Here is a 22,157-nt window from a genome sequence, read left to right as displayed (position 1 = left end):
CAACACCGATGTTGGACTGTTGATGACTTGAAACATGTTGTGTAGTCGGAGAGTCTCGTTTCAAATTGAGTCGAGCGAGTGGACGTGTACAGGTACAGGGACAAACTCATGAGTCCATGGACCCTGCGTGTCAGCATGGGATCGTTCAGGCTGGTGGAGGCTCTGTAATGCTGCGGGGCGTGTGCAGTTGGAGTGATGTGGGACGCTTGATACGTCTAGATACGACTCTGACAGTTCACGTGTGCGTAAGCAACCTGTCTGGTTATCCATCCATGCCCATTGTGCATTCCGACGGACTTGGGTTATTCCAGCTGGACAAAGCGACAGACACCCACACGTCCAGTATTGGTACAGAGTTGCTCCGGGAACACTCTTCTGAGTTTAAACACTTCCGTTGGCTACCAAACTTCCCAGACTTGAACATAATTGATCTCCGGCACCTCGTACTCTTTAAATTTATGGACAGCCCTTCAGGCTTCATAGTGTCATTTCCCTCCAGCACTACTTCAGACACTAGTCGAATCCTTGCCACATCATGTTGAGGCACTTCTGCGTGCTCGCAGGCTCACTACACAATATTAGGCAGGTTTACCAGTTTCTTTGGCTCTTTAGTTCACACGTAACAAACCTGTTCTGCTGCATTTGCATTTTTCGCTTTACATCATTCTTAAATGCTGAGTACACCCTTTTTACAGTCAATCTCTTGAGTACATTATTCATGAAGCCAGAAGGGTTAAAGCATACTTAAGCAGCTCAAAATTTAAGTCATTACAGCCTGGTCTTTATCTGTTACTCAACTGTTATTCGATCTACATAATTCTCTATGTTTGTTAGTTCCCCTACTCCTGTTAGATCTTCACCAGTTACCCCCTCCCCCCACCACCCCTCCCCTCCTCCAACCCTCGATTGTTTATAAAACCGCAACTCCATGCATAAAACAATTTAAAATATCTTATTCCTTTGCAAATGACTTAGTGTGTTACACGTTTGACGATAAACATGTAAAATCTTTATGGCTGAAGGCGCAAAACCCAAACTATTTGGGTTCTGTCAGTCCCGCATTACTCACCTACATATCCTGAACCTTTTATCTTATGTTGTTAATGACTATTAATCGCGGATTGTCCGTAGCTGTAACGTTTATGTTGGGGATGTCTTTATTAATAATATTCCCTCTTCAGTCACAATGTTTTTATTTGCTGATTGCTGTTCAATGCGGTTCGAAGTACAAATCCATTTTCAAGGACTATATAGACGTAATGGGCGTTACATCTGCTCCAGCTTTTCACCTAACAATAACAGAACGATGTAATTGATAGTTATAACGAGAGAACAGTGTCACGTGGGATTAATGAGAGAAAAGCAGAGATACGAGAGAATTAAGGGATTGCAACACAGTAACCTGCATTGGGACACGTAACATTCAGTTTCTGCGTCGGTGAAGAGCTTCCACGTTTTGAACGGTATAGCATGTATATGACAGTACTACATGACACAAATGACGTATACTTAACCTGTGTTACGGTAATGTGCTGGAGTATTGAATTTCGTGTTATTGCCATTTACATAGGTTGACGAAATAAAATAAAAGAATAAAAAATGGCTTGGATTTTGTTAACAATTTTACAATATAACATAGTCAATACGAGATTGAATATGGCTATTAACATAAAGAGTGCTTCAAAATACTCTCAAAACACTCGTTAAAATTAACTGATTCTATAGCTAAGTGTGTCATTTATACTTCTTGATTTTGTAACGCAGTTATAACTTCATGTTATTTCATTTGTGCATGCAAATGGGGGGAGAATCACCAGAGAGAGAGAGAGAGAGAGAGAGAGAGAGAGAGGGATAGACAGAGGGGGAAGAGAGAGAGTGAGAAAGAGAGGGAGAGAGAGAGAGAGAGAGAGAGAGAGAGAGAGAGAGAGAGAGAGAGAGAGAGAGAGAGAGAGAAAAGAAACAGACAGAAATAGACCAGAGCTGGTGGAATGTCATGGAAATTTATGGTTTATTTATGATTAAGTATAGCATTAAAGAAACTGTATCCATTCTTTCTTCTGAGGCTATTATATTAAGAGACAGTCATTTCTACAGCAGAAAATATCTGTCTTTTCATTTAGCATCTCAGTGGATTTGAAAATATGTTGTCTGTGTATTTCTAATGCCTCTAGTAGGAGGTAACCTAGGAAAGTAACGCACAATAATTTTAGTACCAAAAAGTTGATTAGGTAAAAAAACAAACAAAATCACAAATGAACTAAAAAATCTCTTACCTGCTTCTCTACATAGTCACCAAAGTTCTCAACGCATTTCTCCCAACGTGGTACCAGTTTCAATATGACCCGTTCGTAGGAGTCCATTTGGTTAGTGTGTATCCACCTGAGGACTGTTGATTTAACTTCCGCATCTATCGCAAAGCGTTGGCTGACGAAGAATTTCTTCATGGAAAACCAAACAAATGAAAGCCAGACGGTTCAAGATCCGGACTGTACGGTGTTTGCTGAAGCATCTCCCACCCAAATTTGGCGATTGTCTAACAAACAGGAGCAGCAACATGACACCCAGCTTTGTCATCAAGACGTTTGTCAGCGTCACCACTAATGTGGCATTTGTAACGAAAGGCATGACGCACATAACCTAAGTTTAGTGTAGGCTGCTGCATTCACAGTAGTCCTGTGTTCAGCAAAGTCCACCAGTAAGACAGCATACATATCCCAGAATGCTGTCTTCGAGTAATTTCCTAGCAGAGTGAGCCACTTTTAATTTTTTTGTTTTTTTTTCGTACTGGGGACCGGCATGTTTGCATTCTGTAGTGTCGCGGAATAGTAAAGAGTTGGAAACGTCGAATATTGTCGAAGTTTCGTTGCCTATGCCGAGAGCCAGAGACAGTAGGTTAGGCAAGAGCTAAGGGGATTGCACATATATGGAATTTGTCGTCACGCATCAGGCGAGAGAGGATTGCTTAGCACGCGGGTTTGTGTTAGACGGAGACTTTCGTAGAGTGCAAGACAGAGGTATAGCGTCAGCTGTACTGCAGTTCACAACTTCGCGTATGTCTGGCGCAACAACACGTAACTCTGTCGCAAGAACACCTAAGGGATGATTACGACAGATGAGTCAGCCGTGTAAGTGGAACGAATGCAGTCATTACGAACGAGCATGACGTCAGGACGTCGCTCGTGCTTCCTTTAAATACGCCAGCTTTGATAGCAGCAAGGCACTCGCAGTTAGACTTGCAGTTAGATGTGTACTGGGTCGCTGCGTAGCGCTCAGCTCGCTGATCGACATGTTAATCTTTATTAAGGAGATGTTGCAGTAAGGGCGGCCCATCTAGCAGCAGATATGAGGGGCAGTACCAGCTCTGGTCCTCTCTGCTGCCGCTGTCAATCATCAACCCAGGATTAGCAGACATCGCGCAGACTCGCTCGCCGCCAATGCGGACCACATCCGTGAGCTGTCGTCGAGATCGTGCGGGGCGTAGGCCCTGTGCATCCGCCGTCACAAACGGGTGAGCTGACGACGCTGGGGGACTGCAGCCCGTTCCGCTCGTCCACCGCGGACGAGCCACCAGGAGGAGCAGGGAAGAAGACGGGGTGGGATAGAGTACACTCCGCACTACGCTTCTCGTGCCGACAGCGCCGGGACTCCAACCCGGAGCTATCCACGCGCAGCAGCTTGCTGGCTGCAGCAGAGCCGCCGCCCAGCTGGGCGCCGCCAGCCACGCGAGGCCGAAGGGCATTCGTCCGCTACGTCACAGCACGCGGCTCTGCGCTAGCATGACTGGTGCGGCCCGGAGCTGGTGTCATCACTACGAGTCAGCGAAGACTCGGGGAAGGTCGTTGATATCACCCAGCCACATTGTACTCGGCAGGAATAAAGATGTTATGAGTTAATAATGTTTCTTTGGCGTTTCTGACGCTTCTACAGCCATTTCCTAGCATCCTGATAGCTGGAGTGGTCACCGCTCAGCCATCCAGTCCACCGTAGGCGACAGGGACCACCGGGGCGCCTACAGTTCCATAGTAGTCTTCTTGGTTTCGGAGGTAAATTGGTACCCCCACAACTCATCACCAGTGACGATTCCTGCCCTTGTGCAGCGTAAAGCGTCAAGTGATCCAAGCTTGTCATCATTCGCTGGCCCTTGTGATTGTCTGACAGCTTCTTAGTCACCCAGCGAGCACTAACTTTACGAAATTTCAACGTATCATCAACAATATCGGACACCGCATCAAAGGAAATGTTGAACTGCTACCATAAGGTTCGCAGTTGCATATGCCAGTCGTTCAAAGTTGCTGCCTTAATGGCTACGACATCCTGCGGGGGTGCAGCTGCTACCGACCGCCCAGAGCGTGGCGTATCACTAAGTTCATACGGCCCTCTTATAAGAATTCACACTACCTGATGACATTGCTACGGCCCATACAGTCGTCTCCACACACAGCACCCATGTACCTGTGAAGTACACTCTGTTAATGCCCTAAGGTCCACAAATATCGAACAACACTAGGCTGCTCTACACAAGTTGACAACTCTAACTTGCGCGCCACGTTAGTTTCGTTGTTCAGACTTCTATCGCTAGAGCTACACAAGTCTACCTCTACATCTACAATACTCTGCAAATCACACTTAAGTGTCTGGCAGAGGGTTCTTCGAACCACCTTCACAATAATTCTCTATTATTCCAATCTCGAACAGCGCGCAGGGAAGACGAACGCCTACATCTTTCTGTGCGAGCTCTGATTTCCGTTATTTTATTATGGTGAACCTTTCTCACTATGTAGGTTTGCATCAACAAAATATTTTCGTATTCGGAGGATAAAGTTGGTGACAAATATCGTGAGAAGATTCCGCCCAAATAGAAACACTTTTCTTTTAATGACGGCCGCTCCAAATCCGTTAGAACTACCTCGGTTAACATCAGAAACCGTTTCTGGTTTACTTTCCGTCAGTTAAGACGAATTGTGACCTCTGTGACAGGAAATCACGAATCCAATCACATGACGGAGACGATATTCCATAAGCACGCCATTTCATTACAGTCACTTCGCATGATTAAAGAGGTACTTGTGTTTCTCCAATGATGTTTTCTAAATCCATGTTGACTGTGTGTCAATAGACCGCTCTCTTCGAGGTAATTCGTACTGCTCAGACACAATATATGGGCCTGTAATTTTGTGGATTACTCCTAACGCCTTTCTCGAATACTGGTGTGACCTGTGGAGCTTTCCAGTCCCTGGATACAGATCTTGCGTCGAGTGAGCGGTTGAATATGATTGCTACGTACGGAGATATTGCATCAGCATACCTTGAAAGGAACCTAATTGGTATACAGTCTCGACCGGGAGACTTTCTTTTACTAAGTGACATAAGCTGCTTTACTACTCCTAGGATATATAATTCTAATTGACTCATGTGAAATCTGGAACATCTACTTTGTCTTCTTTGGTGAAGCAATTTCGGAAGGCTGTGTTTGGTAAAAATCCTTAAGTAGCACTGTCATCGATACTATAACCGTTGCTGTCGCGCAGTCAAGGCACTGATTGTGTCTCGCCACTAGAATACTTTACGTACGATCAGAATCTCTTTAGGTTTTCTGCCAGGTTTCGAAAGAAAGCTTCTTTGTCGAATTTATTATAGTCATCTCGCATTGAAGGCCGCGCTAGATTTCGAGCTTCTGTAAAAGATCACCAGTCTTGGAGATTTTGCGTTAGTTTAACTTGGCATGTTTTTTTCGTTGTTTCTGCAGCTGCATTCAGACCCGTTTTGTGTATCAAGGGAATCAGCTCCGTTGTTTGTTAATTTATTTGGCATAAATCTATCAACTTATGTCGATACTATTTATTTCAATTCAAGGAACATCTGATCTACACTTTCCGGCACACTGTTAATTTGAAAGGAGTTGAGATTGTTTCTCGGGAAGGCGTTATGTGAATTTTTATCTGTTTTTTTTTTTAACAGGTATATTTTTCGTTTGTTTTTGGAGGATTTTCCAGATGCAATATTCAGTCTCACTACGATAACCCTGTGTTCACTAATCCTCGTATCAGTTATTAGCTCGAGATTATTTGTTGCTAAGAGGTAAAGTGTCTTTTCAGAACCGTTTACTATTCGAGAGGGCTCATGAGCTAACCGCTCGAAATAATTTTCTGAGAACGCATTTAGCACAATTTCAGATGCGAATCTCCAGATTTAAACACGTATTTTCGCCAACATCTAGAGGGTAAACTGAAGTCACCACCAACTATAATTGTATAATCGGGTACGTGTTTGAAATTAGGTGCAAGTTTTTTTTGAACCTTTCAACAGCTGTATCATCTGAGTTTGCAGGTCGGTAAAAGGATCCAATTATTATTTTATTCCGGTTGCTAAGAACGACCTCTACCCACATATAATGTTTTATGGTCTTGAACTGTGAAGAAGAAATTGCTGTTGTCCATTGTTCTTTGATCTATCCTTGGAAACATTGTTCGAGATGGTTCTTAATTTCACAAATGTCGCTTTTGCCACAAAAGTCTTCTGTTTTTTGTACAAATTCATCCACCTTCATTATAACATCGCCATTATCAGCTCTAAGAGTTATGGCCTTATTTTCTTTCAATTTTTGACCGATGTTACTAGCTATTTTTCTTTTATTAAATATGACATTCTGTTGGTTTGGTCTTCAAGTGCTTTTAAGAGCCTAACCTAAAGTACATTAAGAAGGTGTCCCAATTAGAACTGCAGTAAAGTCTAGAAAAAGCCCAGCATACCAGTCAAACAAGAAACTGATCGACATCCTAAAAAACACGTACACCTTTGTAAACAACAGATCCATAATGAACAACAGAGAATTCACTAAGATACACAGTGTAGGTACACTGCGATCTTTTAATATTGTAAAGGTGTGTGCCAGTGTCCAAGTAAAACCAATATTAGACATCATTAACAAAATTAAATAAGAGCTTATGGGCCTCCATGACCTTATGTTGAAATATAAATATTTTATGAACAGCCAGAGGGGCTGAACATGGCATCAACTTTCTCTCGCTTGTTATCTGACATTTATACTGATCATTTATAAAAGTAGTTTCTTTGTTCAAATTATATATTAGTTACGAAAATAATTAAGCTTTACAGCCGCAGAGCTGACATGGTTATACTTTTTCTTTGCAGTAAAACTGAAGTAGAACAATTGTATAACCTTTCAGCCATTTCCATCTCAACACCAAATTCACCACTGAGCATGAGATAGGCAAGACATTAAATTTCTTAAACACAGCTTCACCACAAAAAGAAAGAAAACACCTACAGATAACACTATGCACATAAGCTCCTTCCATTCCACTACACAAAACTAGGTGCATAGAAAGTATGATTAATAGGGCAGTGAACGTCCCATTGGCGCAACTTGATCTTGGTCATTAAACTGTATTAATCAAACAAATGGCCACTAGTAATGGATATTCATCATCGACTACTGATGCCCTGTTTAATAATAGAAAAAAGATAGAAAATAGAAGTGGAGTGAAACTCATTGCCAACAGATATTCCATTCATTAGCTTTTTTATAAAACTGCCAATGTATTTAAAAGGCATGGCATTAAAATGGGTTATTGAGACAATAATAAAATAAATCATCCTACCTCACAGTCACAATAAACGTGGCAAATATAAGCAATCAGGTGATTAAATTTCACATGCCTAGACTGTTCCAGTTTTTTATCCAAGTGTGATAGACAGAAAGTGTGCCACACAATATAAAAATGAAAAAATATCAACTTTACCACTAAATGTATGTCATAAATCTGCAATGGCAACTCATCTTTGTCACAAGACACACAGCCCTCCAGACATCAACAGAGGATTCAAAACGTGCCATAGATAACATTCAGGTAGAAAACTGCATATATTAGATATACTAGAAATACATAGACAATAAATTTTCGAACCCACTGTGACGCTAAGTAAAAAGACAAACAGCACTACAACAGATTACTTTCTGCTTTCAGTAATGATTGACAGTTAATCAAATGGCTTCACTAGAAAGAATGAACAAAATTTCTCTTATCACTTACTCAAACATAAATAGACTATCATTCCCATGTCATTCCACATTCTCATTAATACTAACAACGATGTCGTTCTGTTACTATAAGCTGTTTAACACCTGTTATACCTATATAGCCCTTTAAAAGGTTGTAACAGCTCCAAAATGGGTTGAACACCAATTAAAAAAATTAAATAACTGTGACTGAAGATTGAATACTGTTAATAAAATAATGTACATTACTCGTGTGTGTCACAATGATATATGTAGTTTTGCAGATACATTCAGTGGTCTATGCCGAAATTGTCTGAAAATTCTATAGCGAATAGATTTCGCAATAAGTAAGCAATAAATTAAAACGTCATGCCTGATACTTAAGTTTTAGTGCATGAGCAGTGAAATGTAGTAAGTGGTACTTTCTTTATTTCTTTACTTTGTGGAGGTGGCAGCGAGAAACAATTTCAATAAGGTCCGGAATTACGTGTAAAGTTTATTGGAAGTCGTTAAGTACTCTCAGCCTCATACACAGAATGAATATGTCTGGGCAATGTGTGTACTGTGAGCTGCAGTGGCACAAGTGATACAAACAGTACCTTACGTAAATACCCGACCACTAACGCTAGATTATACTTGTTAATGAGTGGCTTAAGACAGCATTTGAAACATTTAAATGTGGTCAGTAAGAAGACGAAATACTGAAAATGAAATATTTGTTGGGCCCTGACAGCCATTAGACAGGCAAATTGCAAATGTGTTTAGGTGGCCGTTTTAGCCGTTTACAAATATAGATTCTTGCGGACACATATTTGTGAAAAACTGTAAACACTCCTTTTCCAGCATTGGAATAAACATTTTCAACTCATTCAAGTCTCTCAGTATATGACCGTCGTTCTCCTGTATGAAATGATAATTTTGTTTTATGTAATTTCTATTAATCATTGTATTTTTGTTTGCTGACCTTATCTCCTGGCTATCGATGCTTGTCTTTTATAGAAGAGTACATATTTTGCATTTTGTGAGTGTTTTTAAAAAACTTATTTTTTCCTTTGATAATATTTGCAATATCATTACTCCATAGTGTAAGTAATCTTTTTTATATTGCTCTGATAGCCGCCAAACCGTCACGGGCATGACTTTTTTTTCTTTTTTTTTCAATTTGACATCCACTCGAAATGTTTTTCGTGGAAGTGGTTTGTGTAAGGTCAAGCGATAACATGTGATCGGATGATGAGAGCTGTAATTTGCTTTGTTCTGATAAATTACTTGGGTGGTGGCACTGGTTTCTTTTCTATATTTTTGGCCGTGGGTGCCTGTGGTGGCTCTGTGGGCAGCAGAGCACTGACGATGGTACGGCATGTCAGGTAGTGAGTGCGTGGAAGGACCCGACACTGCGAATAGCGAGTCGCCGACAAAGGCCTTCCCTCACGACCCTCCCACGAGCACGCTTTTGTAGAGTCTGCGCAGAATAAGATGGCCAGTAAATGCGCAGTTGGTAGAGCACGCTTGAGTTTAGCGGTAGTGGTGGTGGTGGTTGCAGGCAGGTGCTCTAGGGGAAGTATTAAGTGGAGCCCTTCCACTCCCACACTTGCTTGCATGGTGATCATTCAAAAATATCTACTGTCACCTCTGTTTCGGTTAGTATCTAAAAACGACTCTGCTGAAAAGGCAACAAAAGCAGCGATATATTTTCGCCCAGGTTTTTAACCATTTGCAACTTTCACAGAAGTGTCATGAGTTGTGAATTTTGAGTAAAACCTACACATTCTCTTGCTCCCATGCTGAAATTTGCTTCTTATGCTAAACAACAGCGAAGCTTAAACAGAGTCACTTTTCTAACATTTTGTGCAGATGCCGTTGCAAGAGAATTCGGAAACGGTGGTTTATTAAGTGAAGAACTCAGGAAATTAATGTCAGTAGCTTATGAAAAAGGGACATCCTCAGTACAAAAATAAACGTGTAATGTCTTTACTTATCTTGTTCCAAACCTGATGGCATTTCTCGTTTCACCAGCTCTTGATTTCGCTTACATTCTTTCATCGAAAAAATCTGAAGTTTTGCATAATAAACATATGGCAAAATACTCTCCTCTGTGTGTGCTATCATTTACCAAAATCTCGTTACCAAGTCTTAAACCGTTTATGAAATATGAGGGATCTTGTGGATATTTGACTTTGGGTTTATCGGTGGTTCGGCGCGATCGCAAATGAGTGTGCTATATCAGATTAACTTTCTCGAGATTGGTGACAAACAGAGACTTCCATCCAATCTAAAGAAAAATTCAGTATATTAGCTAAATTTCACATGCAGCAACATATTATGTAATATGCACCAAGTTGAAAATCATAGTGACCCCTATTTTTCATTGCAAACTTTTTCGAATTTCGCGCAGTGTCTAACATTCAGATATCATAACAAGCATGATTTAACGAAAAGATAGGCACATTATTTGAAGCTATAAGTAAGATAAAAATGAAACTTTTTTGGCGAATCGTTTCTGTAGAATCGTTGGAGAAAGACTGCAGGCCGTGCGCCTCGATTCTGTTATCACTGACCAGGTGTAAGGGGGCAAACGCTGTCAGTCCACTAACAGGGCTAAATAGTTTTCCTGCATTAATTTTTATCTATTGCATGATAAGAAAAGTGGCAGCTCAAGCCGGCCACGGTTGCCGAGCGGTTCTAGGCGCTCAGTCCGCGACTGCTACGGTCGCAGGTTCGAATCCTGCCTCGAGCATGGATGTGTGTGATGTTCTTAGGTTAGTTAGGTTTAAGTAGTTCTAAGTTCTAGGGGACGGATGACCGCAGCAGTTAAGTCCCATAGTACTCAGAGCCACTTTTTGGCAGCTCAAGGGGAAGAAATGTGTATCGGTAGTCTCATAAAGTTTCTTTTGAAATTAGGTGAACTTTACACCTCTGCACCCGACGTCTCGCAAAATTCCACTGCTACTTACACTAGAGCTACTACTGTTACGCTGTTTGTAATGTTCCGCCATGCCATTTGAATGTTGGCACGCGATTAGAAATTTTCTAATTCACTGTCAAGCTAACGTTGATCTGGTTTCTCGTACTTCACCGTTAAGGAAAAGTTGATCTGGTTTCCCGCACTATCCTACTTCATAACTTTCTTTTGATGTAGGTTTCACTGCTTCGTTGCTTTCATTAATTTTCAGCAATTTCTTATTCATTGCTATTTTTATAACTAATGAAAAATGGATTGTGTAAACATCATTTTCAATGCACACTTTTGCATCACGTGGTAATTTGACTACTTTCATTTTTGTTACTGTGCGGTCATTGAGAGTTCTATGACTACAAGATTCTATTACAAGTATTGATGCACATCTCTGAGTGTATTTTGATGTTCCTTCAGTCATTGAAACTGCAAAAATCTGTTAGTGATCGTCCGTTTAAATTTAAAACTGCTCACCATTTTTCGCCCTATTACATTGTGCACAGGTGTGTTCCCTACTCTGGCAGAGAGATTCACTATCGGAACGTTCCTGGCAGGTCTTCTCTGCAATCTATCCAGCTCTCTACCGCTACTACACCATTGTCACAGCAGCTGTCAACAACATTTTTGCAACTATCTCATTGCTCGAACATAGAGTTATTCAATCTTGTTCCTATCAGTTCCTTCTGTTAAGAACCACTTTTTTCAAATTCTTTGAAGCATCCAAGTTTTTTCTGCGGCTATAACACAGCGCTGGGATCTATAAAAGCAGTCACTGCTTCCTGCAAGTCTGTTGCTGTTTTCTGCAGGTTACTCTTTGTTACTTGAAAGCGGCTGGCTAGTCTCGGCCGAGTAGGCTATTTTCAAGTGTTGACAGTAATACGGTAATACGGTAATATGAAGGAACGTCATGAGTGTCACTTTGCATCCAAACTGAGCAAAATCGCCACATATAGTAATAACTAATTAACAAGCACACCGGATGTCACGATCGTTCGAAAGTACAAAATCAAAGCTCTGAAATGACCTACAAGGCTGAAATTGACCAGTCGTGTTGATGTGGCAAACATAATTCAGCTGATAATGTAAAGCCTCGAGGTAAACTGGCCTTGGTTGCTGCTGCTATTGTTGTTTTTGTTGTGGTCTTCAGCCAGGAGACTGGTCTGATACAGCTCTCCAAGCTAGTCTATCCTGTACAAGTCTCTTCTTTTGTGGACAACCTATTTCCAGCTGAACTCGCATACTGTCTTCCTCTACAGTTTCTATCTCCGGACTTGGCTCCATTGCCAGATTAACATTCAATAAATTTATCATGATGGTGCCGTATGTGAGTAAAAGCTCGTATTTTTGTAATTTTCGTAGTATATCAGTCAATTTATATTTATAAAAGTATGAGAAAAACTTAATCTGCGTTCAGCTGACAATGTAATACAATTGTTAATTTTTTGAATCTTCGTGTTCTCCCTTTTACCTCAGTCAGTTTATCAATTATATAGGTGCCAAGAGGTAAGATAGATACTACCTACAGAAAACGAAAGGGACCTTTGAAGAAAAGAAAACCACTTGCACGAAAATCAAGAGCTCAGATGCAGACCCAGTTCTAAGCAAAGAAGGGAAAACAGAAAGGTGGAAGGAGTATACAGAGTGTCCATACGAGGGCGATGTTGTTGAGGACAATGTTATTGAAATGGAAGAGGATGAAATGGGAGATGTGATACTGAATGAAGAGTTTCACAGAGCCCTGAAAGACCTAAGTCGAAACAAGGACCCGGGAGTAGACAACATTCCATAAGAACTACTGATAGCCTTGGGAGAGCCAGCTCTGACAAAACTCTACCATCTGGTGAGTCAGATGTATGAGTCAGGCGAAATACCCTCAGACTTCAAGAAGAATATAATAATCACGTTCCCAAAGAAAGCAGGTGTTGACAGAGGTGAGAATTACCGAACTATCAGTTTAATAAGCCACGGCTCCAAAAAAGGACAGTTTGGATTCCGTAGAAATGTTGGAACACGTGAGGCGATACTGACCCTACGACTTATCGTAGAAAATAGTTTAAGAAAACACAAACCTACGTTTCTAGCATTTGTAGCCTTAGAGAAAGCTTTTGACAATGTTGACCGGAATAATGTCTTTCAAATACTGAAGGTGGCAGGGGTAAAAAACAGGGAGCGAAAGGCTGTTTACAATTTGTACAGAAACCAGATGGCAGTTATAAGAGTCGAGGGATATGAAAGGGAAGCAGTGGTTGGAAAGGGAGTGAGACAGGGTTGTAGCCTATCTCCGATATTATTCAATCTGTATATTGAGCAAGCAGTAAAGGCAACAAAAAAAAAATTCGGTGTAGGTATTAAAATCCATGGAGAAGAAATAAAAACTTTGAGGTTCGCCGATGACATGGTAATCTGTCAGACAGCAAAGGACTTGGAAGAGCAGTTGAACGGAATGGAGAGGGTCTTGAAAGGAGGATATAAGATGAACATCAACAAAAGCAAAACGAGGATAATTGAATGTGGTTGAATTACGTCAGATGATGCTGAGGGAATTGGATTAGGAAATAAGACACTTAACGTAGTAATGGAGTTTTGCTCTTTGGGGAGCAAAATAACTGATGTTGGTCGAAGTAGAGAGGATATAAAATGTAGACTGGCAATGGCAAGCAAAGCGTTTCTGAAGAAGAGAAATTTGTTAACATCGAGTATAGATTTAAGTGTCAGGAAGTCGTTTCTGTAAGTATTTGTATGAAGTGTACCCATGTATGGAAGTGAAACGTGGACGATAAATAGTTTAGACAAAAAGAGAATATAAGCTTTCGAAATGTGGTGCTACAGAAGAATGCTGAAGACTGGATGGGTAGATCACATAACTAATGAGGAGGTATTGAATAGAATTGGGAAGAAGAGAAATTTGTGGCACAGCGTGACTAGAAGAAGGGATCGCTTGGTAGGACATATTCTGAGGCATCAAGGGATCACCAGTTTAGTATTGGAGGGCAGCGTAGAGGTAAAAATGGTAGAGGAAGACCAATAGATGAATACACTAAACAGATTCAGAAGGATGTAGGTTGCAGTAGGTACTGGTAGATGAAGCAGCTTGCACAGGATAGAGTAGCATGGGGAGCTGCGTCAAACCAGTCTCTGGACTGAAGACCACAACAACATCAACACGAGAGTAAAAAGCTAATACTTACTGACCGTTAGAGAAATTAATTATCGTGTTTTCTCTAGACTCATAGTAAACTCAGCATCCAAAGGGGCTGTATTTCTGCTCCTGTATTAATCAGCAGTTTTGGCTCTTCTTCCACTGCCGGGATTATTAGACGTTGTGTTTCCAGGAACTCGATGTGCTACTGTGATACTAGTTACGGGAGCTAAGGGTGCTCTTAATGCATTCCCACAGTTGTTAAGTAACACATCTAAACAAAAACGTACCATTTGCCTTCTCTGAAAGTCCCTAACGTCTGACATGTTGGCAGATCAGCACAATACCACAAAGAGTGCAGTCGTTATGGCGCCCCTAAACATGTTTGGGCAAAATGTAGTACAAAAGGGAAAGCAAAGGACAACTCAGTATGTTACAGATAAGTCAAAGAAGAAATCCAGAAAAGACATACTCACACCATAGTGTTAGTGATATTTTTTCTAATCCCTGTACAAATTAGTTCGGTACCAATGTAAGAGTAAGCTATATGTTGAACGTCTCAGTAACGCATTTGAACACTAGAGTAAATAGGATCTTCTAGACTCACCCAAAGTATATGACGAGGCTATCACCTGTAGCTGCAGCAGGAATACAAGGCTGGAAGAGGACACCTTATATATCAGACGCTCGGCTGATAGCGCCTCTTCGTCGAGAGGACGCTCACGTTCCACTTTGCTGTTTGTGCAACAGCTTGGTACACAGTCGCTTGTTGCAGCCAGGGTCACGTATTTAAACTGCTGATTGCTGAGTAATGTTTATGGTGTTGCTCTAGGCTGCCTTGAACCCGCTAAGGGCACTGATGTGAGCAAAGGCGTAAAAAAGATCGCAGTACATGGCTATGCTTGTCAAAATAAACTCAGAATTTGATCGGGCTCGCCCCTACAACGTTGTTGGTTGAAATGGCTCTGAGCACTATGGGACTTAACATCTGAGATCATCAGTCCCCTAGAACTTAGAACTACTTAAACCTAATTAAGCTAAGGACATCACACACATCCATGCGATCGTAGCGGAGGCGCGGTTCCCGACTGAAGCGCCTAGAACCGCTCGGCCACACAGGCCGGCTACGACGTTATTCTGCTTAGTCGTCGTACGATACTGTTCTGTTCAGTACCGTGGTGTTTTGACCTCTTGTTGTCTCCCTCTACTCCTGGCTACTAAAGAAGAAGTTCCTTGTTCTGACATGTTGCTCCTACCTTGGACAACTGCAGAAAATTAGCTGTTTCCATCGTGCATCTAAAAGCATAATACGATTCTCATCAGTACACCAAAGGTGCATAAGAGTAACACGGTAGGAGTGGTGTGAGAAGGGAAAAAAAGAGAATGAGACATTAAAGATAAGACATATCTTTATTTTTCTACATAATTTCCAAGTACATTGAGACATTCGTCATACCGCTATATAAGCTTCAAAAAGCCTTCCAGGAATATATCTGGGCGTTGCATACGGAAGAAGCGTTGAACGGCTTGTTTGACGTCAGCATTACTGCCAAACCGCCTTCCGCCAAGAGTCTTCTTCACAGCAGGAAACACATAGATGTCACTTGGTGCGAGATCCGGACTGTAAGGCGGATGGTGTAGGCGCTCCCAACCAAGAGATGAAATATGGTTCTGCGCTGCCGTCGCCGTGTGTGGTCTCACATTCTCACCCAACAGCAGAACGCCAGATCTGGGAAGGCCAGTGCGCTTTTTCCGAATCACCTCTTTCAATTTCGACAGAGTGGCACAGTATCGTGCAGCATTGATGGTTGAACCCTCTAGAAAGTTCAGCAGCCAAACTCCTTTGGCATCCCAGAAAACAGTGAGTAGCACTTTACCTGCTTTTGAACTTCTTTCGGACAGGTGATGACGGATGTTTCCACTCCATGGATGTGGCCTTCGATTCGGGCGTGTGATGGCGGACCCACGTTTCATCCCTCGTCACAATCCGAAACAGGTCATTTCAAGATTCATGATAACGCGCGAGCTGTTCCATGCTGAACGCCATGCGTTGTGTGTCGGGGTCAGCTGGCGGGGCACCGATCGTGCTGACACCGTCCTGTATCGAAGAATGTCGTGGTTGATCTTGTGAGCTCGCTCATGTCCGATTCCAAGTTCTGCCGCTACTCCATCGATGGTGATACGCCGGTTCGCTTTAATCATGTCATCCACCTTCCTCGTATTTGCATCTGTAATGGCCGTGCGCGTCCGTCCAGGTCTCGGTATGTCCTGCTCTTGCTGACGTCCGTCAATGAATTGCTGGCACCATCTCCGCACCATTTGCCTCGACATCACACCTGACCCATACACCTCAACAAGGCGATTATGAATTTCTGTGCCTGATACTCCACGTGCCGATTCATGTCGGATAACAGCTCTCACTTCCGCCTTTGACCACGACTCCAACACGCACCTTCTCTCCATAGCTCCGGGAATAGACTGAGCGTCTGGCCTCCGCTTTGCGCAGGCACTGCGACAGCGCCATCTGCTTGACCGCGGTCGACCTCTACCCAATGGTGTATCGATCGGTGTCTTGCACGTGCGCCATGTCGTCTTTCGCCCATATCACCCAACTCCGCCCACAGTCGACAAGGGAAACTTATTTTCCAACTCTCCCTCGCACTTCTGAATTATGAACAGACTTGGTTGCAACTCATTATTTTATTAACAGCATGTTTCGACTTCGTGGGACCTCTCCAGGTTACCAAAATGGATGACAAAACAAAACATTGGGTATGGACCTATGTTGAACGATTGAAAATGTGAATAAAAAATTGTTACTAACCTTAGAATTTTGCTTTTACAACGTATTAAAGAACCATAAATCTGATCTGTGCTAGACTGAAGCATGCATCGAATAAGATGAACCCACAGAGACCTAGTTAAGAACTACTATTATAATGTTCACAACCGTGGAGTAGAACGCTAAATAAATAATCGACTTGGACGAGACATACCTTAGTAAACTCGCACCAACAGACCAGAACGGTGCAGTGGTAGTACCATATTCACAAATAAGTGTACACATTTAAACGTAATACACAGACCTGCCGCCGTAACTTCACGGCGGGAGCGTGCAGCCGGTACAAAGGCGAGCAATCGAATGAGGCTTGCCTACAATGTCGCAAGAGGATGCGCGTAGGCGGCGCTCGAACGAGTTATGTGCCAAGTCAGCATACGTAAAGTTTCCAAAAAACATTTAAGAATGGTTGATCCTCTATAATTAAACTAAGCGGAGACAGCCAGAACACAGTCGCTCATAAAGGTATCTTTAAATTACTCCAGATGTATTAAGCTTCAGTTTGTGGATAAATTATCGTATCAGTTAGCTCAGCTCTTCAAACATCTCGACGTTCGTGTAACTTTTTCACCGCATTATGAAGTTCACAACTTTTATGGGCATAATGAACGGCTTACTAAAGGTTGATACGCCTCCTTATGGGCTTTCCAAATTGGATTGCAATCTCTGCCGTAAATTCTATATTGATCAAAATGCAAGAACGTTTAGAACGAGATTTAGCGAGCATTTGATAACCAAAAAAGGTCAAATAAATCAGCACGCTACTTTTGCTGAAGACAGGAAGACTGCAGGGCACCAGCCACCCACACCTAATTATCTCTGTATCTTCAATTGTATTCGGAAAGGCAAAAAGCTTGGTTTATTGGAAGAGTTCAAAATCTTTAAGCGTGCGTGTTTGGTCCTCGGACAACAGCTGAACTATCAGTTCAGTAGTAAGGACCAAGGTTGTTATGATTCAATGACGCCAGTTTTAAAATTTCTACATAAATTTCATTATTCTCTTCTAATGAGTTCAATTTAGGTTTTAGTAAAATCCTCCTTTAAATGATTCGTTTCTAGACATTATACTTTTAAAGGCGATCAGGGCTTGCTGTTTTAGGAATTTGTTTTATCCTCAGTTATTCTAAAGACTCCCATCCGTGATATCTTACGGTTTTATTTAGTAGTTGCAACTGATGTTATTTATTTATCTGCTCTGAGTAATTTAAAGGCTCCTTTATGGCCAGCGACGGTCTGATTAATTGTAATCACTCAGTTTCATAATATAGAATCAATCATTTTCAGATCTCTTTCGTGAATGTTAAATATGCTCTTGTCGTGAAGTTATGGCGGCAGCACTGTGTGTTGTGTTTAAATGTGTACACTTATTTCTGGTCCAACCATTATGAAGGAATTGTCTGTTAAAGAAACTTACGTGAAACAAATTAATAACCGGTTTACAGCATTGCAAGAAGTTGACGAGGAAAGTAGTGTTGAGAAGGCTTGGGAAAGGGTAAAGACAGTAGTAACAGATGCAGCAAAGTATGATGTCATTCCTTTCCAACAGCTCCTCCTTTTCCTCGAACGGAAACGGATCCTCTACACCTTCCGCAAGATTGATCCTCCCCACCTGCTTGTCTCTCCCATCCTCTCCCGCCCCAACCCACTGCCGCTCCTGTAGTCTTGCGTCCCACCTGTTCTCCATCGTCACACTCTGCACGCCCTTGCCAGAGATGGCTTCCGCCGACTCCCTGATGATGTCCTCGTTCCTTCCATATACCCCTTCTATCAGATCTAATCCTCCCCTTCTTTTCCTTCCCCTTTTCCTCGAGGGCTCCCTCTCTCCCTCCTCCCCCACCTTTCTCCCTCCCACTCCTCACTCACAGTTTCCCATTCCCTCTCTCCTCTCCCTGGGCTTCCCTACATAACCATACCCACTCCCCTCCCTTCTCCATTCCTCTCTCTCATTGGCTACTTCCCTCCGTCCTTCCCCCTTGCCTGTCGCCTGCACCCAATGGCAGCACCCCCCCCCCCCATCTCATCAGTGTGTTCAATGTGCCGAAGATCACGACCAATGTGCGACAGTGTTCTCTTCACCTATGTGTGTCAGTGTTTCTTCTTCAGTGTGCTCCTCTGTTCGTATGTGAAACTATTTGTCTACGTTTGTTTGCACTGATGGGTTCTATTCCCGGCGGGGTCAGGGATTTTCTCTGCCTCGTGATGACTGGGTGTTGTGTGATTCCTTAGGTAAGTTAGGTTTAAGTAGTTCTAAGTTCTAGGGGACTGATGACCATAGATGTTAAGTCCCATAGTGCTCAGAGCCATTTGAACCATTTGCACCGATGAACTTACTTGTACAGCCAATGCCTTCCGCAAACGACCTCATGTCATTTCTTACGTATGTCTCCTGTTTTTACCATTCATGTATGTCTGGTTTTCTGTCTCCATGCTGTTCTATCTGTTATTCTGTGGCCAAACAGCGGTGCAGATAGGCCGCTGCCAGCCTATATTTTGTAAGGTATTAAAATAATAACAAAGAAAAAAATGGAGCAAAGAAAACATTGGCCAAGCAAAAACACTGAAGGAACGGAAATGTTTCAACGAACTATGTCGGAGAGCAGCAGAAAAGAGGAAAGAAGCCAGGATGCTGAAGCAGCATGATGTGGAAAGTGAGGACGGGAGAGAAACTTTCAGCACATTGAGACAGCTAAGGTTCTAGAAACAGAGAAATGGAAATATCTAACTGGCCTCTTGGAATCTATAGACGTGGAAAACAGGAATAGAGGAGTATGCAAAGAACTGTAAGAGAGGCTATCAAAGCGAAAACATATTCATAAAAACTGAAAATTAAAAAGTGCTACTGCAATTGGAAGATATTCTAGGAAGATGGACAGAGCATTTCTCAGAAATGTTAAATTGCACTGACTCTCACATAACCTTCAACTAAATAGTGATCGAGAGTAACAGCAGTAATACTGACGAATACAGCATTACAGCACAGGAAGCGGCACACGCTGTTCAAAAGCTGAAAAACAACAAGGCTGCCGGCGAAGGACAGATATCAGCAGAGATGTTAAAAGAGGATGGAAACAAATTACACAAAGACATTTATAACCTTATCACAATGTTCTGGAAAACTTAAACACTACATGAAGACTGGAAAACTGCAATATTTTGTCGCGTAAACAAGAAAGGAAACAAAATGGAATGTGGAAATTACAGAGGAATCAGCCTACTGATCATAACATACAAAGTATTGTCAATGATTACTCTTGACAAAACTAAGCCTTAGAGGAAAACATTATTCAAGAGTACCAAGCTGGATTTCGACCAAACCGTTCCACAAGTAACAATATGTTTACATTACGGCAGATCTCTGAGAAATACTGGAAATTTAACAAAAACATTCAATGTCTGTTCATTGATTTCCTGGGATCCTATGACAGCATCCACAGAAGTAACCTCCAGAACAAACTACGAGAATTTAGTGTACCCAATGAAACCATTAGGATGATACAACTGTGCGTAGATTGCTCACAGGCAGGAGCGGAGTTCACAGAATCCACATCTCCCAACATTCCAATCAAATCAGGTTTACGACAAGGAGATGCTCTTTCATCTGTTCTCTTCAACCTTGATTTGGAAAGTGGTCCGAGAGAGTAATTTACTTATGTACAATAACCTTCGATTCGACCAAAGTGAAGTAAAACTCCTGGCATCGTCTTACTCAGTGAAACAGAAGAAGAGCTGAAGGACAACTCTCGGGCACAGTGCCAGCAAAACAGGACTTTTGATAAACCAGGAGGAATTAGGATATGGTAATAAGTCGAATCATAAACCCAAATCCACACTTTGAAATTGACTACCATACTAGATTCAGAAATGTTAATCAGTTTAAATACCTCGGATCGCGCTCCATAACACTGGATATAAATGACAGAATAGCTCCAGGATCAAGATGTCTGTTCGCTCTAAGCAGCCCACTCAAAAGTAAAGCTTTGTCAGTCACCACAAAGATAAAGATAGATAACAGCATCATCTGCTCAGAACCACTGTGTGGTTGGGAAAGCTGGACACTTATCAAGTAAGAAGGAGGAAAACAAAGTTTTCGAAAGAAAAGTGATGAGAAAAATCTGGGGACCTATGATGGAGAATGTCATCTCGAGATTTCGAAAGAGTGCTGAAATTTATCAGTTAATGAAGCAACCTGCTGTCATCCAGAAATTAAAAAGTAGGAGACTGCAATGGGCTGGACATGCGGCTAGAATGGAAAACAACAGAATTGTTAAGAAGGCATTTAAGGGCACTCTCCAAGCAACAAGACCATGGGCCGAACTCGCACACAGTGGAGATGATATAGAGAAGGACGTCGAAGCGTTGGGAATCCTCGCATGATGGAGAGAGACAGCGAGAGACAGAAGAAGATGGAAGCAGATCGTTTACGCAGTGCGAGGTCTACAGGACCTGTGGTTCCTGAAAAGAAGAAGAAGAAAAAGAAGATGTGGTCCCACCACTCCACCAGTTAGGCTTGCTAATACGACTTTATTAAGGTGTGTCTCGTTCAGTTTGAGTATTTATTTAGCATTCTATCCGGTGGTAACACGATGTTACATTAATTGTTTCTGACTAGATCTCTGCGCGTTCGTCTGATTCGACGCGTGCTTCAGTCTAACACAGAGACTTTTTATGGTTTTTAATACGTTGTGAAAGAAAAATTTTAAAGTCGGTAAGTATTCCTTACTCGCGTTTAGAATCGTGCAAGCGTGAAGCATATCCTAATTTTTGCTTCTTTTGTTATCCTTGTACATAATTTAACTATGCCCCGCGAATGTGAAAAGAATTGTTAATATAAGAATGAGTTGAAACCAAGATTGTTTGTAATTCAGATATTCTACATACGTCTCGGATATTCATCTTGGACAATAATAAACCGCTTCAGCTGTATTTAATCCTTTATTTTTATATCACTAACTGTTTAATAGCACAAAAGCCACGTTTTCAGGTGAACATATGTATAACAATAAATCAAGAAGGAGTAACAACACTGTGACATCCACTGATGTGATAATTTTCTAAAATTATTTTAAGGTCTTTAAAAACTATTATAAATCTATTAAAAACTTTTGCATGAGGATATTAAAATATTTGTACTCATTGAAACTGGCCACCAAGTTGTCACAAGAAAGTTACAATTTACTATGAAAATGATTGCAATTTAGACTTG

At 41.7% G+C, this 22,157-nt stretch overlaps 1 long non-coding RNA gene across 1 annotated transcript in view; it reads right to left on the bottom strand.

Moving 5' to 3' along the window:
• LOC126272818 (uncharacterized) overlaps positions 1 to 14,765 on the bottom strand; it is a 58,469-nt gene extending 43,704 nt beyond the window's left edge. Inside the window, exon 1 of the long non-coding RNA XR_007549269.1 lies at positions 14,723 to 14,765. This is a non-coding gene — a long non-coding RNA (uncharacterized LOC126272818). The remainder of the gene's footprint in view (positions 1 to 14,722) is intronic.
• Between the last annotated feature and the right edge of the window lie 7,392 nt (positions 14,766 to 22,157).

This window comes from Schistocerca gregaria, chromosome 5, assembly GCF_023897955.1.
Source record: "Schistocerca gregaria isolate iqSchGreg1 chromosome 5, iqSchGreg1.2, whole genome shotgun sequence".
In the NCBI taxonomy this organism is placed as follows: Eukaryota; Metazoa; Arthropoda; class Insecta; order Orthoptera; family Acrididae; genus Schistocerca; species Schistocerca gregaria.
The sequence above is the reverse complement of the archived record's forward strand: the minus strand, read 5'-3'. Positions and strand labels throughout refer to the sequence as shown.